This window comes from Tyto alba, unplaced genomic scaffold, assembly GCF_018691265.1.
Source record: "Tyto alba isolate M040663 unplaced genomic scaffold, T.alba_DEE_v4.0 Super-Scaffold_21, whole genome shotgun sequence".
Taxonomy (NCBI): domain Eukaryota; kingdom Metazoa; phylum Chordata; class Aves; order Strigiformes; family Tytonidae; genus Tyto; species Tyto alba.
The window spans coordinates 18,812,085-18,834,884 of NW_024881295.1; the positions used below are offsets into that span (position 1 = coordinate 18,812,085).

Consider the following 22,800-nt stretch of genomic DNA (forward strand, 5'->3'; position numbering starts at 1 on the left):
CATCAGTTTTGATATCAGTGCTATGCCATACAGACAGATTCTTCTGTTAAAAAAAAAATAAATCTGAAAGAAGTCATGCTTTGTAGCTTAGTTGCAAGCACGCTGTTATGTGGGGAAAACCTTGGTACTTTTTCTTGGGTTGTTTTTTTGCTAGGTTTAGACCTTTTAAGTCCTAAAATACTTGGGAGTGTGCTTATCACCAATGCTTCTTTAAAATCTCAAGGGACAGCATTGCTGAGAGCCCTGTATGTGAATAATCTTAAAATACTGAGAGAAATCTTGTATCTGCTGTCTTCCCAGAAGCACCATACATCACTCAGTAAAAATAGATCTGTGATGATATAGTAGTAGCAACATTCTCAGTCTGGAAGTTGTTCCCTTTGGAGTGGGATGTGTGGAACTGGATTCACATGGGCACATGGGAGACTGGCAACTCTGGGTAGGGATGTGAGCAGGAAAAAAGCAAAATTAGTTGCATTTTTGGAATAGCGCTTTCGATGCTGAACCTGGGAAATCACAAGATGAACTTTAATGAAATCCCTGGTATCCTGGAAATTAGCTCTCTTCTCCATGGAATTTTTCCTTACAAGGTCAGTACTTAAGCTCCCTAGTGGCATTTTTCAAATATACTTTTAGAACAGCTAACTCTTTAAACTTGGCAGAACCAAGCAGCTGCAGCCCTAAAATGATCCTTGGCAGTTGACTACTGCTTTCCCCAGCTGGCAAGTTTTCCTGTTGTTTTCCTCTTCCCTTTTGTGTCAGGCAGTTGATGATATTTGTTTGTCTTGTAATGGGAAAGCAGTTTCCTCCATCCCATATTAGAACAAAGTCTGATTTTTATTTTGATTCCTGGGTCACTTTTGTTTTCCTCTCTCATGCTGCTTAAAACCACCGTGGGTACCATTCAGAACTGTGTTTTTCTTGCTTTATGAATATCAGCCCAGCCTCAAGTAATTAATGATTGTTTCCTCCTTGTATGTTCATAGTTGGTGGGATTATTAATGCTGTGGTTATCCACACAGAAGTCTGCATGGAGAGTTAAGGAATATGTTGAGGACAAGAAATTAATTGTAGAGCCAAAGCATTTGAATTTAACTTTCTTAAAGTAATTCAGTTGGTTACCATCAGACTTGTACTTTTTTGTCATGGAATTTTTGATGTTTTAAAATTCTCTGTGTAGAATGTAATATAGTAATTCCTTCACTGATTCCTGTTTGGATTACAGGGTTTCCCAGGTTTTGTCATGGGTAGTTTTCTGTTTTCTTGGTTCAAAGCATCTCTAAGACAAATGAGGATATCTGTAAACTGTTTGTGCACTTGAATGTGAGGAGGACAAAGTGGTGTGGTGAGCTTTCTTCTTTGAAAAGGATTAATGTGTCCTGTGCTCCATTCTAGTTTTTAATGGAGCTCATTTATCTCATAGAAGGTGAAGTCACCTTTCTGAATCGAAGGGTTTATTAAACTAACTTTTACATATTTTCTGTGGTATGGTCTTGATAATCTATGATCTCTTGTCTAAACTTCAACTCTCTATTGCCCCAGAGTACTCCTGTAGATTATTCTTCTCTACCCTAAATAAACTGTATAAGAATTAATAGCTAGACATAAGTAAAAATTCCAGATGAGCGAAAAAGAGTCCAAATTAGTTTTTTCCAAGGTATGAACTGCATTGTCTTATGTGATATTTTAGCAGCTGTGTTGTTAGTTTCCAAATTGACATGTGGCATTCCAGGGAATTTGATTATGACTTTAGCTAAGGTCCAAGGTGGTGGGTGCACCTCATCCATGGAAATTGTCTGCAAACTTATTTTCTGTGAAAAACTATAAATTGATATTGCTATTATTTATGCTTTCCTGCTTCTTCCTAATCCCAATCCCCCTTCTGAATAAAAGATGAAGAACCCAAATTTAACATGTTAATCTGACATTTAGTATTGTTGTGGTTTGAGCCCAGAGCGTGACTGAGCACCATGAAGCCGTTCACTCACCCCTTCCCCCCAGTTCTGGGAGGGAGAAAATGAAGTAAAAGGCTCGGGAATCGAGATAAGAACAGGGAAGGGTGGCTCACCCATTACAGTTCTGGGCAAAAGGCAGAGTCCTTAGGGGAAGAAAGAGAAAGAACATCACTTTAATTCAAATACTAACAAAACCAACACTTAACAGGGAGTGGGACGGTGAGAAGTGCCACCACATCCCAAAACACCTTCCCCCACCCCTCCCTTCTTTCTGGGCTCAGCGCTGCTCCCAATCTCTCTACCTCCTCCCTGCCAGCAGCACAGGGGGCAGGGGGTAGGGGTTACAGTCAGTCTGCTGCTCCTTCCTTCTCAAGGGCGGGTGGGTAGGGCACTCCTCGCAATTATTTCCCCTGTTCCACAGGGCTCCCCCTGCTCCATGTGGCTCCAGGAGACGGTCCTCCATAAACCTTCTCCAGTGTGAGTCCTTCCCACGGGATGCAGCCGCTCCCATGTTGCCCTGGCGTGGGTCACCCCTGTGTGTTGCGGTCCTCCCAGCACCAAACTTAGAGCAGCGAGGGCTCTTCCTTCCCTCAGAGCCCCAGCTTCCTTTATGCGTAGCCGCCTGTCCTGGTGTGGGTTCCTTCACAGGCTTCAGGTCGGCCTGTGCTCCGCCGTGGGCCGCCATGGGTGGCGGGGGGTGGAGGGTCCGCGGCCCTGCCATCTCACCGCAGGATACGGGGGTCTCTGCTCTGGTGCACCTCTCCCCCTTCCTCCTCCTTCCTTCCACTGACCTCGCTGTTCGCATAGGTGTGCTCGTAACTCCGTTCCTCCTCCCACGTTCCAGTTCTTAAATACGTTATCTCAGAGGTACAACCACCGTCGCTAACTGGCTCGGCCTTGCCCAGATGCGGGTCCGACTTGGAGCCGGGGAAGCTCTTCCCACGGCTGTAGCTCCCTCCTCTGCTACCAAAAACCCGGCCGCACAAATATGTCCATTTATTTTTTATACAAATAGTTGTGCGGTGCCTTCATACACCAAAAATGTAAAAATTCTTTCCCCTCTAGGAAGTTTCTGGACTCTCAAACTCTTCAGAGGACCTTTTGGGAAAGAAACCCACCAAAGTCCTCCTTAGCTGTTTCTTCTTTATGTTTTCTTTCTGTCACGTACGCAAACAGTTCAGGGCAGGGAAAAACTTAAAATGCTTGAAACTTGGCAGATGAAGAAAGATAATGACTAACAGTTACTGATGACGTTCTTGTGATACTTGAAATTATACTCCGAGTAAAGCAATTTGCACAGTGTTAAATTGTGGTATTTGAGTTTGGAGGAGGAGCCACCTTATCCCACTGTTTTTGGAATGTTGTCCTTTGGGTAGGGACAGGATGGTTAGACAGTGATTCTGAGGATGGCTCTGGTTCCCAAAGCAATTTTAGTAACCCTCTGGAGTCAATTAATAAGCCAGCCAAATTAATTATTGCCTGGAAAACAGGGAAAGGAGAGGAATTCCTTTTTCCTGGGCTAGTACCAGGCTTGATACTGTTCCATGTTGTCATTAACTACTTGGACAATGGAAAGAAGGGCATCTTAAGCAAGTTTGTGGATGATAGTGAATGAGGTGGAAGCAGCTGATATGGTTAGGGTAGGGATGCTTTTAAGGCGGCCTTTATCAGGCTGGAAAAATGGATTGAGAGAAACTTCATGCAGTTCATCATGGGCAAGTAAGAGTTTTAGTACCTGGGTTGGAAAATCTTTGTGCAGTCCGGGCTGGTGGTTGGAGAGCAGTGCTGCAGGAAAGGGCATGGGGAGCTGATGAAGAGGAATGTGAGTCGGCAGTGTGCCCTTGTGGTGAAACGGGACTAACTGCAGCAGGTCAAGGCAAGTGAGTCTTTCAGTGACAGTTCTGCACCTCTCAAACCACATTTGGAGTATTGCGTCCAGTTCTGGGCTCCCTGGTGCAAGGAAGATGCTGATAAACTAGAGCAAGTCCAGTTGTCCAGGATAACCAGGGGGCTGACACATATGACATAAGAACCTGACAGAACTGGATTTGTCCAGAAGAGACATCTGTGGAGTAACTTCTTACTATTTTCTGTCACCTACTGGGGTACAGATGTGACAGAGACAGACTCTTAGCACAAGAGGCAACAGATGCAACGGTAGCAAGTGAAACTCCAGGTACACATCAGGGGAAGAAAAATTTGGCATCAGAGTGGTCAAACACTGGAAGAGGTGCCCAGGCGTGGCCTATGGGATCTCCATCCTTGGAGACACTCAGAGCTCAATTGCCAAGGCCTTGAGCAACTTGATATAAGCTGGCCCTACTCTGAGCTGGGCGTAGAACTGGGTGACCTTAGAGGTTCCTTCAGAGCTAAATTACTGTATGAGCTGAGGTAGGGAGGAGAGTGTCTTGAACCAGATGGGGTCTGGCAACACTTGTTAAATAGCCTGTTGTGATCTGCAGATGTTCCTGTAAGAGTGTAGATGCCTGACTGCTTAGCTGGAAATATAAATGGCCCAAATCAGAGAGATGGTTCCTTTTATTTTTTATTTACTTCATTCAATAATATGCACTAACACTTAGGCCAGTGACTGTCTTAGAGCTGTAAGACAGTAAGAATATGTGTTATGGGAAGGGCCGCACTGAAGCAGCCCTTACTGAAATAGTTTTTGTTGTTGGCTGATGTTCTATGTAAGGCAGATAAAGTAGTTTTGCCTCCTACAGAAAAGAAATAAGCACAAACTCATTTGTCTTGGATAGCAGAAGAAAGCATGCAGAGTGTCGTGGTCATGATTCATGCTCCCTCTAGTTCAGCACCTTACGTGCAAGAACTCCTCCTGTCAATGATTCTATTTGCCTTCCACATCTTAATTTTGTAAGGAAGTTATTCAATTATATACCCATTGAATATATCATATAATATGTGACGCTGTATCTTGAGACAGCTTCCTTGGTCTTTTAGATCATCTGTCCTGAAGGAAATATAGACTTAATATAAAATTTCTTCTGGAACAGTAATTTTTCATTTTTCCTTCCAGGTGTCCAGGTACATAATAAAATGCCAGATAAGAGGCTAATGTGCTCTAGGATCCAAATCTTCAAAAGTGGATTCCTCAAATAAGAGCAGCAAATACAAGCCTGTTATAGCTGACTATTTAGTGGCTTTTTCTTTTTAACTGATTGCCTAGCTTCAGGCATCTACTTTGAAAGTCTTTTATGAGAATATTATAATGCAGCAAATAATTTCATTTCTGGAAGAGGTAAAAAGTCACCATTTCCATCCACCCCTCCTCCCATCTCCATTCAGTCATGATAGTTTATAGAAAGGCTTAAAAATCTATTCTAACAAATGCCTCAGACATATTGCAATACCATAAATATGTTGAAGTCCTGTACAGAAAAGATCAAAGAAATCCTTGGAAAAGGCAAAGCTGACCTGTTTTTTTTTTGTTGTTGTTGTTGTTGTTTTGGTTGGTTGTGTTTTTTGGGGTTTTTTTTGGTTTTGTTTTTGTGGTCTGTAATGGCTTTATTATTTCTATTTTTTTTTTTTTTTTTAAGGTATGAGTGTATACCACAGAGTTCTTCTGGCTGCAGTATGTCTTTCCATGTGTAACTGATTTCAAAGTCATGATGAGGATGTCCTAAACCATAAAAAGACTAGGAAGCAGCTAAAGAATAAGTAGCAATGTTTACACTCTAAAATGGTGAGTCACAGTCATGGGTGCATGTGGCCATGGACTTAGAAAAATGTGGGGTGGTTGTTCAGAATCTGCAGTAAGAGGAGAGGGACCCAAATGAATTTTTTTTTTTTTTTTTTTTTTTAATGGCGCTGATCACCTTGGCACTTATGTATTTAAAAACAAATCTAAAAAAGAAAATTTCCAGTATGTGTTTGCTGAATAGTATTGTAGGTAGCACAAAAGTTTTGGCATGAAATAAACTTAAAGAGCTTTTGTGGTGATTTAGCTCTATGAGCTATTTCCAGTTTACTTGTCTCTTGCTGCCTGAAAAAGTCTTCTGTGCTGACACTGCTGATTTATATAATTTACCATTTTAATTCAGAGGGACATACACAGAGCGTACAAGTGTATGGACAAACAGGTGTTGGCAACCTGATGTGATTTGAAGATGATTAATAGTAACTCTGCAAGGCCTGACTTGTTTACAGACTTAAAACCCAACCAACAAACCGACCTCCCCACCCCCAAACCTTGACCTCCTGTGAAATGAAAACAAACTTCTGTGCTTATGTGCATGTCAGTGTTCTCTAGCAGCTCCTCTTTTCCTATAGCTTTCTTGCTTGCAAACCTGTGAGTCAAATGAGGGACTGGATGAGCTTCAACTTTTGTTGCCAAATTTTTCTGTTTCAGGGAGTTTGCCCTTTTTTTTTTAATTGGCTATTCTACTGAAATTGGATGTTGAGCAGATGAGTCTAAAATTCTTCAATGTCCTTGTTTCCAGAATACCTGAGGCTTTGTCCCTTGGCTGTGACATAGCGTATGAGCAACAAAATCTAAAGAGGGAATACCCATTCATCTTGGTTGTTTATTAAAAAAAAAAAAAGTAGTTTATTGAATATAATCAAACATAGCTATTGTTTTGTTATTCCCCTGGAAATGGGAGAGGCCATGGTGCAAACATGGAAAAATTCCTCTGAACACAGATAAAATTTTTGCTTATTTTGGGATAGAGGTTGGTAGTTTTCCTAAAATAGGGGCCCTTTGCAGACTTTAGTTTCAATATTCAGTGAAAATATATGCTGTAGAGGGGGAAGGGAAAATAACAAGAATGTTTGCCATCATGTACTTTATGTAGGTTTCCTGTGTATCCTGAGAGAACTTCTCAGATCTTTCTGCTCCCAAATCTAAACAACGTAATCCTTCAAATCTCCAGAGAGATTGCTGAGGAAGACAGTAAGGCTTCATGTGGTTTACAATGTCCTTGTAGTCTAAATAACTGTGACTAGTCTCTTTCAGCTATTTCTTTAGTATTGCCTGATCTCTTGGTGACAACAAAATGGTTGGATTTTTCTTTTTAAAAGAAAACGTTGAGCAGTTTCTCCTTTCAATAAGCAACACAGGTGTCTCTGGCTGCCAGCTGCTGCTTTAGAAGGAGATGGTAAATGTACAGGATATATGTGGTGTTCAGAGGAACACACTCATTGTCATTTTGGCAGTCTTCCACTGCTGCTGTGTTGTGTTGAGTCAGCTGAAGTATTTATATCCATTTTTAGCATCACTTTTGATAAATCACAAATGTAGATGCCTTTGGTTTGACAACTGAGCATCTTAAATTTGAATGTGCTAAATACTTTCTGGGTTAAGGAGTGGACGCGTTTTGGTCATTTGTTTTGGATCAGGTAGGACTGCGTTAAAAATCTATTCTGGGGTGCTCTGTCTCTATTTTGTAGCTTCCAGGTATGGATGAGACAACGTATTAAAGTCTCTACTTGTTATGGGATGGAGTGGCAAACTAATAGCTGAATCTGAAACCTTTTAGATTTTGCTACAGATTTTGCTATATTGTGTCCCACAGTAGTATGGGATCGCCTTAAAATAAGATTACAATTTACTGAAGCAATAGAAATAGACTATTTGAAGAGACAAAAAAAAAAAATCACTGTCTTACAATGCAGCTTTAATTATTTGTCATAAAAGGCTTAATGTAAGTTTAAGTAAAATAATAGAAGTTAAAATAAATGGCAATGTAGTACATGACACAATGCTACTGAATTCTAGGTAACCGTGGTCCAGATGAGTAAGAGCTGTTTGTAGACTGTTGGATGCAGGTGTTTTCCTGTTGATGACAGCAATCACTCCTAATGGTTGTAGTGCTGAAATCAAATGTAACTCTGCAAAATGAAAAGCAGATTTTTTGTTTCATTCATTTGTGTTTAGCTATGACTTCCTTCTATAACCTGAAATTGCGGGAAGAAAAAAAAAGTGTGAAAATTCAGTGTGTCTGCTTTAAAGTTGGAGGAGGTTGGTAGAAGTAACATGACCAAAAAGATCATTATAATTCATACTGAGCTTTCAAATACTACCTTCAGAGCTTGAAGGAAAGGATGAGAAGGCTTTCTGGGTGAGATAGTGGACAGCATTAGAGATTATGATATTTAAACTCCATTTTTGCTGTGAATGCTGAGGATCCTAGCCCAGCTAGCAGTTAGGAGAAAATCAGAGTAGTTGACTTTTATGCTAGTAGCATCAGATGGTGTTCTAGTGAAGAACCATTAAAGACAAATAAATTAATTAGCTGAACTGTCTGGATGCACTGTATTTTTCTTTATCTTCTATTAGGCTGAGGTAGGCTTAGTGCATTCATTTCATGGTCTTCCCATAGCCATCTTCCCAGAATGGACAAGGCATACCAATTATGCTTTGTGGCTGAGCACTGGACTGTGTAGTCTCCTACTATTTCTTCCATTCATGTATTTCTAGAGCTGTCTTATTGATCACTAAATGGCAATTTTCTGAAATCTAAATTTTCACACTTCATGAAGCAGTAGTGCAGTAGATACATACTCACCTTTTTGTTTTAGCTTATAGTGCATCCTGGTTTAAAAAGATCAATTTGAGGAGGAGGTTACTCCGGTGGGTGTCACTGGAGTCCTCCTAGTGCAGCTATTTGTGAAAGGCATTGTTTTGCATGGACCCTTAGCTTGGCTGGGGCAGTCCATCTTGACTTCGCAAGCATCTATCCTTTCGTTTTTCTGCTTTATGTTATGATTGTATCTTACTGTTAGGAAAGTCAACAAAGTCTTCAGTAGTTTCTCAGAATAAAAGAGCACCAAAAAAAACCCAAGCCCCCCAAACCGCTGTAAAATATTTACTCTTGTTATTTGCTTCATTTTGTCATTTTTTTATGATTTCAAACTTTTCCCAACGTGAGGACAGTGAAACTCTTTCATATGGCAACTCAGATTTGCTATAATTGTTCTTCTGTTGCCAAGAGTTGGGATTTCTAATATTTTGAGAAATAATGATACTACTTGGTTTTTCAAGTAATCTTTTTTCTACAGCTGATGCCTATAAGTTGTGCTTCAAGGGATTCATACATTACAACTTCAAAGGAAGAAGACTGCCTGAAAGAGGCAGTTAGTCACACGCAGTGGTTTGTGTCACACAGCTTACAGCTCATGTCTTCAGAAATCTGTTGAAATAGGCTTTTCTATTTTCCTGCATGTAATGTACCTAAAATGTGCAGTGGAGTATTTAATAGACTTCTGAAGAAGCTGCATGGAGTGAGTAGCGTGGCAGGTGAGTATCTTGGTATCTGGAAAACTTTCTAAAGAAAGTTGCTGGCATCATCTCTGCCTGATGCCGTGGGATTTTGTCATGAGGGTTCATTACTGTGGCGTGCTGGAAAATATCGAGTTTTTTATTCTGCCTGAAAATTCTCTAGTACTGCTTTAGTAATGTAATAGTCAATGCAGAAAAGTGTCAGAAGGTTTTGGCAGTCAGTGCTTACGTGTTTCTGTGCTGCGTTTTGCATGGCTCAAACATGTAGTGGTAGAAGTCTTGGAGGCCTTCTGCTGAAGCTGGGTATAAAGACCACAAAGATGAGAAGCAAAAATGGAAAACCACCAAATGCAAATGAAAAGATCGTCAGGTTTATGAGTTTTCTAGTAATGGGAGATAATAAATAACTTACTACTAGACAGTTTGATACTGTGAAAAGAGTAGTGAGAGTACAAGTGGAAGCAACTTACACAAATCCTTTCTCTGAATTAATTAATGTGTTTCTAGTTCTTCACAAACTAAAACACAGAACCACTCCTCTACATTGAGTGACAGCCATACCGCATTGCCAGAGCTGCCTATTATTTTCTTAAGAAGTGGGGGTTCTTAAAAGGTCTTAAAGATGTGACTAGAGTATATCTTATATAATGTTGATTAGAATATAGCTGTAGAGTTCTCCTTATTGATGGGCAGTGAGTCAAGTGAATCTTGACCTGTAAGGATTTAATTTCTTTTTAAAGAAACATTTTCTCTAAGGGCCCACTCGCACAATCTGCTGTTAGTATGTGTTGAAATATTTCTTGTTGCTTATTTCCTGAGCTTTGTCAGTCAGTTATGAAATTCAGAACTTCCTTTTTTATAAAATGAGTTGATAATGTTCATTCTATGCCCAGTTTAAGGACTGTCTCCTAGATGGGTAGAGTTACTTGCACAAAAACATCGGAATGTAAGGATTCCTGCTCACACTAATGACATGCCTATATAAGGCATGGGTAGCTGTAAGTAGATCTCTTTTTGCCTGTTTTTTTAATAGCTTACTGTTTTTTTAAGTAAATTTATGACCTGTGGGAGAGTCTCAGAAATATTTGAAAATAAATATATATATTTTTTTTTCTCACCTTGCCATGTAGCTGATATACTTATAGATCTCTTAAAGAATTAGAAGACAGCAGAAGTCAAGTTCTTCAGTGGCCTGTGATCAAACTTGTTTATGCAGGAGTGCATTCTGTAGTTTAGATCTAGTTTTTCCACTAATATTGACAAGAAAGTGTGTTTCTTGCTGTTGTTGAGAAGGAAGTAATCTGTCAGCATCTGAGAGCAGTTGCACCAAACTGAATTCTCATCGCTTGGATGAGCAGCAGTGGAAGCAGAACATGAGTGCGTTGATCCGGGGCAGCTATCCCTGCAATGAGAAGTTGAATCTTGTGACCCTCCTCACAGCACACGATGGATCTGTGTTCAATTCTGAACTTATTTTCTGACACTTTTCTAACTTTTCCTTCCTATTTTTCTGTCACATGCAGTCTGAGAATACTGATGATCTTTGAGACTGTGGAGGGAAGTTGTACATGTTACTGTAGCCTACCCACATCTAATGCTAGCAGTGCATTGTCAAATATTATGTTTTCTTGAAAGTGAAGTTTAGGTAATACTTATATCTACTAGCGTGCCTATATTCTAGCTGTTTAAAATGTAAGCACAGGCAGAGTGGATGGAGAGTATTTCACTATAGTGTATATATACGCTGAGTATACACCTTTGCACTAGGTTGGAATACTTGAGAGACACAGAAATGCTGGTAAATCTTCATCTGTATTTGTACTACATGGTTTTTACTTAGTGAACTCACCAGTGCGATAGCAAAGACAATAAAAATTTCAAAAGTATTTCCAAATTTTTTTTTGGTGAGCAAGATTGGTTTATTTGTTCTGCTTTGTATGTGTATATATCAGTTGTTACTGATTTCTCAGCATGTGCCGATGGTTTGGAGAGTGGAGTCTTTGTAGGTATGTCTTGATTTATGTTATTTTTTTTCCTTATCCTTATGTGTACTAAGTACTTCTGCAGTTAAAAAGAAATGAAAAAGTTTAGATCTTTCAAGGTATTGGAGTGACCCATGTGCCAATATCCTTTTTTTTTTTTTTTAAACTTACTCTCCCATTCACCCCCTTGTAGCAAAAGAATAAAATCCTTAAAATAAATTATTTCCTCTTTGTTGTATTGTATGTTAACAATAATAATAAAAACCTCTGTGAATTTCTTACTGTAAGCAAAATGCTGTACAGTGATAGGCTATACTGGGCCTATATGATTAGTATATTGGAATATATCCTATTATATTGGAAATAATCTGGAAAAGAGATGACCTGTGTTTTTGTGCTGTATGCCTGTAAATCTGTATATCTGTCATGGGCCCACCTGGAAGCCCCATCTGTGACCAAGACCCCCAGTACTCATCAGATTGTTTTAAATATTTTCTGCTGAAACCTTCATTTTTTTGCATCTGTGAAACTGGTTGCTCATCCTTGTGGGAGGAGGTAGATTGCAAAAAGAACTCTGAGCCACTGAAATATATACAAAATAAAACCAGGAATATTTTGGGTGACTTCAATGGAACACATAGTTACTGTCAGCCTAAGTGGTGCTGTAAATTTGGGTTGTAAAAAAGCTAACTCACTTGTATGAACTGGCACAGGAGGTAGGTGGAATTTTGAGCTTTCATTGGTGTGTCCTTGGCAGTTACCGGTAAATCCTGCGATACCGCTTTTCCTTCCACTTGGCAGTGGAGCTGTCAGCTGTGGGCATGGATGGGGCACGCTCCACGATTGCCTGATAAAATACCAGGGCCTGGTTTCTTCAGACAGCTTGCTGCTGGCTCCTCTGTCAGCCTGCTGAAGGAGCTTCAGGCTAGGGAAAAGCAAGGTGTTTTGTAAAATTTATCTGTTGCTCAGTCAGAAAACTGTTACAGACTGCTCAGAAAAGTGTTTGTGTTGGATCTAACAAAGGTGCTTCTAGATCTCAGAAATCTGTGGCAAAGTGGTGCCTGCCAAGTTTGCAGAGGAATTTAAATCGGATCAATGTGAATTATGTGAGTGGGTCTGCTAAATGCCTTTTAAGAATTTTTCTGGGTTCTTTGCTGCTAATAGGTTAGCCACCTGCAATGGGCTAAAGCACAAGGGTGTTGATGTAGTATTTAGTACAGCTCAAATACCACTGCTCCTGCTGTACCTCAGATTACCTCTATGAAGCATAAATTAAAGTTCTGGATTTACAACAACTTTTTTTCTTCCTGAGTTTAATTGATGAAGTATGAGAACTTCCTGTATCTGCATGGAGGAGACTAGCACGCTGAATACCCATAACATCTTTTATTATTTTGTAGTAGCGTGGTTTCTCTACATTTCCTTATTCTCCTACTGTTTGTGGCTTTTACTGAAGGATACTTAATAGAGGAGGGAATGTACAGGCTATTATTCTTCCAGAGACACCATTTCTGTCTTTGTTTACAAGTGCTGGTGGGAGTTGTTCAAACCAGGGTAGAAGAGGAGTCCTGTGGTTCCCATCCAGACTTCTCAGAAACTCTTTACTAAAGCCTAAAGAGAAAGGAAAGCCCCATGGCTACAGTTCCCACCCATGTGCTACTCTGATGTCTATTCTGCTTTCATTGGGATCTTAAGTGGTAAATAAAGAGAAGAGGGCAGAGCCCCTGGAGTTAGGCTGTCCCCCAGAGCTGGTTTTACTATTACATTCCTCAGAACCATGTCCAAAGAGCTGTCTGTGATCTCTCTTTGAGCCTTGCACGTCTGAGCTTTGGCTGGCTCAGCTGTCAGACACTGAATGTCAAACTTAGGAGGCTGCTGCTTTTCCATGGAAACGCTCTGTGCAATTGCAGAAATAATCAGGCTTGTCTGGTGGTTGCTGTGCCCTATTGTTGGATGCTTCTAGACACTAAACTGAATTGTCCTACCTTGACAAACTGAGTTTTCAGCTAAAATCCAGCTCTGCTTTTGTCATCTCTCATGCTTTTTTTTTTTGAATACAGATGGATTGAGAAGGATTAATGTCACAGTTTATTCTGCTGTTGGAATGTAAGCCCTTTGATGTTGGCTCTCTTTCTGTTCATGCTCATCTTTCAAAAGCAGCTCCAGACCTTTTGCTTCTGTGTAGGTACCACCAGTATGAGCTGTCTCGTATCTTGTATTTGCAAGGCCTGAGCTGCAGTATTGTCTTCAGGGAGGCTGTGCTATCGTACATTCTCTTTAGCAACTCTTTCGTGCACTGTATTTTACTAGTGACATAAAAATAATTCAGTGTTTACAAAAAAATAGTGTTAACTGTTTCTTTGCGATCAGCAATTTTCAAGAGAAATTGCTTTCCTAGAGAAAGGGATTCTCATCTAGGGCCTTTGGATTGATGGATATTTTTTTTTTTTCAGTTATGTTTTACATAATTTACTTTCCATAATACTCTAAAATTATGTTAATCAGTGTGCCTGACTAACTCTAGGTATGCTTTGGTGTTGTCTTTAAAGAAAAAACAATGTCCTTTTCTACAGATGTTACTAACTTGGAGACACTACAGATACAGCTCAGTGGGAGAGGTGCCATAAAGTATTTAGAAGCTAGAGTAATTCCAATTTATGGAGTAAGTGTTTCAGTGTATTCGGCTGGTGCTGTTACTGATCTGAAAATAGCTATCTTTGGAGACGTAACAGTAGAAGTCTTATTTTTTCTACTTCTGTAAGGTATTTAATTTCATAATTTTAAAGTTATTCTGGAGGATTGCCTATGAAGGAAGGATAACTTTCAGACTTGTACACCAAACAGGTCACTAAAATGGCTTAGTTTGAGCCCTGTCCATGTTTCTTTGTTGTCATTTAAAAATAGCTGCCAAAAATAAACAGCTGTTGTAACACTGGAAGAATGATTGCTGCAGGAGATGGAGACAGTCTATGTCATTGAACTGGTAAGAAGGAGATAGCTCATCTTCCTGCTGCAGATCCCGCTTTTGTGAGCAGCAGCAGTTTGGAAGGGAAAGGTTTATCACTCAAAACATTGACACCACTTAAATAAACAGCGACCCTTAAGAACAAGAGCAAAAGTTGCTGCCCCTTCTCCCACTCCCAGCTTATGGGGGCACCACGTGAAAGAATAAGCTCTGTAGTCTTGTTTCGTGTGATGCTAAGGAAGCATGTGCTGATATAAAACCGTGGGGCCTGAAAACTCTTGGGGAGTAAGGGGAGCACAACTCACCCAGGTGTGAGGTCTCCATTTGCTTTATGTCTGCAGAGGTGCTGCTGAGGAAGCATTTACTATCTGCAGGGCTTTAATTCATTGTTTTCCTTCTGCAAAGTACAGTGTTTTTTAAGTTAGGAAAACAGCCAATTGAGATAAGACTGGAAGAGCATCTCTGTCATACAGATGGATCTTACCCTTTTTGAAAGCCTCACCCCTTCTGTGCTTATCACAAAAAATGTTAAGTCTTGGAATTCTGGACAAGTAAGAGGAAATTTTGCAAGTTTCAGCCCTTACAGTTGCTTACAGAATATTTTTTATACTCTTAAAAATTTAGACATCCTGTTTCCCGTGAAGTGAACTTCCTCAATACCAGATAGTATCAAGAGAAATACGTACATATATTGAAGCTGCTTTCTGTTTAGAAACAAAGGTGATACTATAATAGAGCAGATCAATGGTCTACTGTATTGCTTTATCTCTGGCAGCAATGTACAGTTGATACAACTGTCAGGAATTACAAGGTTGTTTTAGTAGAAGTCTAAAACCAGGTATGAGAAACGCGCAAAAGTTCAAAACCATGTATGTGTGAAGCCTGGTGTCACTTATGTGCTGTGGTTGGCTTTATAAATAAAGCTTTCAAGACTTATGCAGAGAGTGGAGACTAAATTCTGTCAATATGACTTACTCTGAACTCATGTAACTTGTTCTGGGTGAATAGATTTGAAGTGATTATCATCATAAAAAAAACCCAAAACAAAAACAAAACAAAAAAACCCACCCAAACCTATCTATTCTGAAAAAGATACATTTCTAAAGTCCAGTTTGAGTCCCCCTCAACTTGCATAAAATACCTAAGTCTTGGTCTATCAGATAGCAGCTGGGACTGGAAAAAGCTGAAGCATGTGGTGACAGTGGCATAAAAGACAATCTCTTCAATGGAATCAATTCAGGAGACAGGATGTCAATATGTTGTTTATTTTTATTAATATCTTCCAGCTAAAACCAATTTGTTCCTAAACTCCTGACTCAAACTGGGCCAAAGAATAATGAGCGTTATCTAAGTTTTCTTTCCCTACTCCAGCTCTCTTCAAAAGCGTTTTGGATGTGCTGTTTTCCTCTCTCTTTTTCAAGTAGTTTGAATAAAACTTTTGTCACGTATACAGAGGATACTTGTTTAGTGTCACTCGATGTAACTTACCTATTGATTCTGCCAAAATTTGTACTGCATCCCATGGCCCCTTTCTTTGTGTGATGGCTGCTCCATGTAGTTTATTCAAATTTTTGCATTGTATCTGTGTAAAATCAGACTTAAGAATTAAATTCCAAATAAGAAGCTGAAATGGATTCTGACTGCTGTTGCCCTTTATTCTGCTAACAGTCCTCCTATAAAGAGTACAGCTAGTACTTGTTCAAAAACAGTCTCAGGATTTTTGTCAGTGTGTGGAACAGGTTTTCCAATGCCAAAATTGCATAGTATTTCAATAAACAATATAATTTTTTTTTTAAATACAAAGTTATAATTAACATAAATCTAGAAAATCACTTTGTTGGAGGTGTCTTTCATGAAGGAGCAAAAAAAAAAAGACTGAAACTGAACTGGAATCCCTGTAATTCTGTTTGCCAAGAGCTGTAATTGATACAGCTTTTTCCCAGAAATGCATAAATAAATAAAATGCATCAGTATATTAAAACTAATTTCTGAGCCATGGTCTTTATTTTTAAGAGGCAAATCAAGAAATGCTATCGGTATGTTTCATAATACTTAAACACTGAAGTTTTTGTTATCAACAATTGGCAAGTTAAATAGGAAGTTGGCTTTCTTCCTTACTTTATTTTACCTTTATTGCTGATGAATGATTAGGTTGGTCGATGGTTGCCTAAGAAATTTCTGATGATGTTCTGATGGTGCTTATTTAGAGGAAGAAAATGGGTTGAAATCAGCAGCATGTGTCAGAATGATCTACTAGTCCCGGAGGGGAAGTTGGCAGACCCGGGTTTGGTCCCACGCCTGTCATCGGGACCCGCAGAGCCCTTGTGAGCTCTGCGAGTCCCCTCCGAAGTCTGGGCCCTCTTTAGCTGCCACGCTTTCCATGGTGGGGACTCTCCCACAGCTTATTCGAGCCCCGTCAGCAGCCATCTGAGGGGCTTCCAGAGATAATACGTTAGCAGTTTAATAGTGGGGTCTCTTACCAGTGTAGGAAAAACTTAGATGTGCTTGCTGTGAAACAAAACTAACCTCCTTATGCAGTGGAGGATGAGGGAAATGAAAAATTTGGGGGGGAGAAAATTACTGAGCTCCATGCCTGGAGCTACCCAGAGGAAAAGACGGGCATTTTTGTGATGATGGGTTCCAGCACAGGGTTTTTCAGTCTTTTACAGGAGTAAATGCTGCCTTACAGGACCAGCTGCAAGATCAAAGGTGCCATTAAAGGAGAAAGGAAGGGAAGATGGTTTCCTCAAAAGAATAATTCAGCAGACTTAAGTTAGCATGTAGGAACTTGAAGTCCAAATTTGGCTCAGCGTTAAGTAAAATTGCCCACGGTTTTTTGACGCACTGTTAGTCATAAGCACCGCATGCTTTTGAGAGCGAAGGAGAGAAAGTTTGAATACGTCAACAGGGTCAGACCATGGACTTCCGTGCTGCGTGCTTTTTCACATCCAGTGGTTTGAACCCTAAATATTTTGAGACATGGTGCTGTGCAGCTCATCAGTATTTGAAGCTTTAATACATTCTTTCAAAGCTCTCTTTATTTTGCAGACAAGATCGTTATGAGTTGGTCTTGAAAAGCCACTTCCCTCTCCCCTCTAGACAGTGTTGGTGGGAATTTTGTGGAGCTGGTGCATGCCACTGGTGTAGGTGTGTAGCTGCACAGGATCTGGCTTGGTGAGAGCAGTGGTTTCAGGCACAGCTTTGATGCAAAAAAAGGCTTTTCCAGACACCTCACCCCACCCCCAGCAGCCTAGGGGTGCAGCGGAGGGACACAGTGGTTTTGGCTTAGCGTCTGTTTCGGCAGATGCAGGAGCAGATAAGCCTGACAGAAGCCCTAAGACCAAAAGCCACGGGTCTGTGCAGTTCTTGTTGAGGATAACCCAGGTTAGGAGATCACAGTGTTCTTGAGGGGACCAATTTCAAGGTCTGGGAGATAGAGATCAGGAAGCAACCATTCCTATTGTGCTGAAATTAAACCGATTCAGGGGAAACGAGCCTGCCTTCAGAAAATCATTTTATCGGGGAAAATCAGTCGTCAGCTAATTCCTCTGAACCCTCCGTTTGAGCAATAAATGAAAGCTCTCGCCGGCTCCCCCTCCATCTTAGCGTGTGTTTTACTCCCCTTTTGCCCCCCCCCCGTGGGATGTGGGAGTAGGCAGTGTCAAGGTTAAACCTGGTTGCAAGCTTTAGTGAAGGTGTGTGCCGCCTGCTTGGGAAGGCAAGGCACCTGCTAGGCATGCCCAGTGAGCGCTGGGAGCTGGCTCTCCCGTCCCTCGGGCTTTGCAAGGCTGAAGCACAAAGAACGCTTGTTGCCCGGTCCCCGGGAGTCTCCCAGTGCTACCACTAGCTGGGGAGGACTGGTTACCATGGAGGCTGCCATCTGTTCTCTCCCCGCTGGAATGTGATTATCCTCGCTGGGTTGGGAACCAGCAAAAGCAGGGGAGCGTGTGCTGTCGGCAATTATCCGCAATGGAGTGCGTTAATGGCAGGCTGGAATTAGCTAGCTGGAGGAGAACATAAAAGGATTTTACCAAAACTATTAATGATTTCTAGCCAAGAGGAGTAAGCTTTTTGCAAGGTCAGTACTAAATTCATTATGTATGTAGGTAGATAATTTTTAATTGGCGCAGCGGCTTTATGATTTGAGGATGGTAGCACCACGGCAATAATGCTTATTGTTAAGAGGGGTGTGTGTGTGTGTGTGGGGGGGGAATTGTATTTTAAAGATCTTTGTTTGTCTGATTCAGTTCAAGCAGTTTAATTTGGGGTCGTTAAAGTAGTAAGTCAGAACAATAACTGGCCAAACTGACACAAATGGAGCAATTCGTATCTCTTGTCTTTATGAAATGCTTTTTGCTGCCAAATCTCTCTGATTTACATGCCTCTTCACGCTGATTGCTTTTTGTCTGAGTGATTTCTTTTTGGATGTGATACGTGTTTGGTTTTCATACTGGCATGAAGGGTGAGATGAGGGGAAAATGTTCAAACAGAGCTGGTGATACAATGGGTGTTTAGGGTGTTTTATGCAGTTTGCTCAGAGGAAGCAGTGTAAAGGGAGGCAGAATGCAGGAGCAGGTTTTGCACTCTTCGTTCCCACCCTCTGCCCCTCTTTCCAACTCACCAACTGACCAAACATTTTGGACTCTTTCTCTTATTGAGCTTAATTGTATGGAGACTTGACACGAGTTTTCAGGCTACTCTGCAAATATTGTGACTGTTTTGGTAGCAGCATTTCATTTAAAGGGGAAAATAAAATTAGAACTATATGACTGTAAGGCTTTTGTGTCCTATAAATGACATTTTTTGTTGTGCTGTAGGAGCTAGGAATATTATGTTTTTTTTCATAATAAATGCATGATGAACGTTTGTGTGCAGTTCAGATTACTGACTTAAATGAGGGGCATTAAAATTAATTTGTACCCCGAACAGACAAAACATCACCTCAGCAGATATTTTTAGTCACGTACGGGCTTTCCCTTCTCAAATAAAGCTCTTGCGCTGCATCCTTCTTTCCAGGACTGCCATTTTTATTTTGTACAGGGGAGGACACTACTAGAGGCTTTTAATTAACACTATTGTCAGTCTTAATTCCACCAATGTGCCCTCTGTTTTTATGCACTTAAAATGTCATTGCATTGGAGTCTGGGAGGAAAGTTACCAGTGGAGTTAATAAGTCACTACCGCAACATATTTGACTAGGGTAAATTTTTAACCTACAAGATACTTTCCAAGTCTTGGTGCCAAACAAAAGTGTGTGTGTGTGCGGGAGGTTGAGGGGGTTTTTATTTCTTCGAGTACTTTAACTGTTTGTGGTGTATGAGCTTTTCTGATGCTTGTGGGAGCCTGGTATATGTGCCCAAAGTCCTTTCAGACATCATGTCACGCTCGCGCATCGGTGAAACTGGGAGAGCTCTGTTAATGGGAGGTGTATCATCTTGTAATCAAAAAGACTTTTTTTAACCCCTTCCGTCTCCAGAATTCAAGTATTGCATTGCCATTGAAGTGGGTGACTTATGCGAAACTTGTTTTTAATGGGCTGCAGTGGACCTGTTCACATGTGCAAGTTGCAGGTCTGTAGTTGCGTTGTTAAAAAGAGCGCAGGAAGCAGATTGGCTTTTGTGCTTGAAAAGAGATTAGACTTTCACCCTTCAGACACTGTGCTGAACCTAGCTGGAGGGAAGGGCAACCACCTCAAGGTTATTCCGTAGCTGGTGTGGGATGTGTTTCTGTTCCCCAGTCTGTTTCTAGGAAGGTGGCAGTTGCCTACAGGATTCGCTGTCGCTGTGGATGTGAATTACTGTCTCATTGGCAAGCCCTCATAGACAGCAACAATCGTATCGACATAAAGGTAATGGCTTGTACACCCCTTCCGGAGGTGATCTCTTCTGGGTGCTAGCTGGTGGTGTGCTGAAAAGCTTGTTTTTCCACTGCCTTTGCTAAACCTGTTTCAAGGATAATCAGGGGACTTTACATTTCGCGTTCTCCATCTCTTATTATATTCTCTGATGAGCACTGTGTAAATACCCAAATAGCCTCGAGGAAACAGGTTTTTTATTTCCTTCTTGAATGGTCTATATGGGTCTGTTGCATACTTTCTTTTTTTTAGTTACTGAATTTTACTTTAGGTCACTAGGTCACTGTTGATTTGCAGATGCAGGATTTAAAGGCTAGACACTCTTTAATCCATTTGAGCATCTGGCCTTTCATAGTAGACAGACCATTTCCGTGTAACAGAGGAGCTGTTAAATGTCTGTTTGAAATTAATGATATTTTTTAAAAGATTCTTCTTTTTTTTTTTTTTTTTTTTAATTCTTAGTAGATTATTACAAGTGGCTCTGATGTTTATGCTTAATGTAAACAAATGAAGGGTCAATGTAATCTGCTACATGATCTCTTGAAGGAGATTTATTCTAAAATACAGGCTTTGGGGCCAGCAGAGGTGATGGGTCATACTCAGTAGTAATTTGGGTTTTTTTTTAAGAGAGTAAGCGCAATTTAGGTGCATCATCTCACAAAAAAAAAGACATTGTGAATTAATTCCCAACTAGAATTATATATGACATATATATATATTATATATGTCTAGAAATATAAACTAAGATACAGTGGGTTGCTCATAATCTTGTTTATAATGTCTGTACATACTAAGCTTTCAGGAAACCATTTCATTAAATGGTAAAATCCTGAGTCAATATATAGGAAGCTGGCTTGCATATAAACGATCACAATTGTTCTCTTCAAACAGACAAGTCTTTCTGCTTTTCAGTTGACACATGACTGTGGAATGCTGTTTGACATGGCTTGGATTTATTTATACATTGTGTTCAGGCTGCTACTTAGCAGAGCTTTTAAACATGCTTAGTTTTCAATACACTTTTTTTTTTTTTTTTTTTTTTTTCCTGCTGTTTAGTCATGTATTCTCAACATTAAAACAAACAAACAGAAAAGCCCAGGCTCTGTACTCACTCCTTATAGCAGTGTGGCTATTTGAAGGTTAAAGCCTGCAGCTCCCTCTGAAGGGCCAACTGTTTTGGAAAGTCCTGGTGCCTGTTTACAAACTGTGCTCTCTGCGACTCCCATGAAATAATGGAGTCCTCGGGATGCTGGATGTGGGAGGATAAACCTGCTGACACAGGCACTGCTGCTGTTGGTCTGTTTGCCTGGCCTTAGTCATGTAAAATTGCTTGCGCCTTTTATGCTTTGTATGGGTGGGGACAAAATGCAGGCATTAACACTTTTTTTCACGATGCTAGAAATTGCTGTACCAGATTTTAGAAAACATCAGATTTGTTCTAAAGCAGATCACCATACTAAACTGGTGCAGTGAGACCGTGAGTGACTAAATGTGAGAGACTGGCAATGTGCAGATTAATGATCTATGAGTTGTGGCAGGTTTTTTTAGTCTTTTCCAGAGGGGCTTGCATTTGGTACAGAAGTACTTTTGTCCTTCCTTGTTTAGGTGTCTAGTTGAAGAACCTGAAGACTCAGAGCTGTTCTGCAAATGATTTCAGAAAACACTCCTCCCCGGTGATCCTTGTTCAGAGCTGGAGAAGAAACAGGGCAGGGATGAATGACTGCATGCCTGCAACAGAGTACCTTGAAGTGGAATTACTTCTAATTTTCTTCCCCCTAGTACATACAGTTATTCTTACTATATGAAATAATTAGCTGTTAATCTTCAGTATAAAAATACTACTTGGACTGATAGAGACGTGGGAATTGTTTACTTTTTGATTAATATCTGAGCAAAGTAAGTACTTGAGTACATTTGGGAATGGGGAGCTCAGGACTGGAAGGAGCCATTTGGTCACTGAGGCGTTTTTCTGTGGGTTTTTCCCCTGCCCCCTTCAGTCACAGGCAGCCATATAACTTAATCTCATTTAGATGTTCAGCAGACTTTTCTTCTGGCACACTGAGAATCACAGACTGTTACTGGCTGTGGGAAACAAACTTTAAACAAAACTCTAAACTGTAGTAAATGACCAAGAGCCAGTGTTACACTGTGCTTCAGAAACTGAGCAAGAAAGATTGAAGCCATTGCCAATGTAGTGAGATTCCTGTTAGCAGAAAACTTAAGCAGGCACTTGCTGCTAGAAGTTTATTTCTCATGAGGTTTACCTGGACTCAGTAGCCACAACCAGCCTCCAGTGCTTCAGAAGAAAAGGAACCCAAAGCAGCCAAATTTTGAATCAGAGGGAAGAATAGTCTGTCTTCTAGTCCCGACAGTTGGCTAGTAGAAGTGCTTTTCCAACTGCTATCTTTGGAGAATCCTTCATTGCAGTTTTTTAATGCTTGTTCTTGACTACCTGTAGACATCTGCTGGCTTGTGTATCCTTTGGACTGTACTTCGGTGCTGTGGTTTTCCCACCACCACAGAAGCACTTTACCTTCCTGAAGATGGTATAGATGCAAGTAACCCTGGTATTAAACTGTTGCAACTTGTCTGTTCCACTTACACTTGTAATAACAGGCACTGAAAAAAACCCAAAACAAACCCCATGTTCAGCTGCCCAAATAATTACTGTTGTGGTTATAGTTCTGAGTACTTGGTTTCAATTTGATAGCTAAGATTGACACAAAGTACCATGTGCGCCTTCTTAGCAAAAACTCATGATTGAGGCTTCAGAAGACTTGAATTCCAGTCTTTCCTACATGTAA

General features: G+C 40.5%; 1 protein-coding gene across 2 annotated transcripts in view; it reads left to right on the forward strand.

The window, feature by feature from the left end:
* FGD4 (FYVE, RhoGEF and PH domain containing 4) overlaps positions 1-22,800 on the forward strand; it is a 116,013-nt gene that overhangs the window by 24,436 nt on the left and 68,777 nt on the right. Inside the window, exon 1 of one of the 2 annotated variants that reach the window (XM_032986324.2) lies at positions 17,924-18,220. The exons of the other annotated variant lie outside the window; for it this stretch is intronic. The gene's annotated coding sequence lies outside the window, so the exon portion shown is untranslated. Of the gene's footprint in view, positions 1-17,923; positions 18,221-22,800 lie in introns of those variants that run through there. 2 annotated transcript variants of the gene reach the window in all.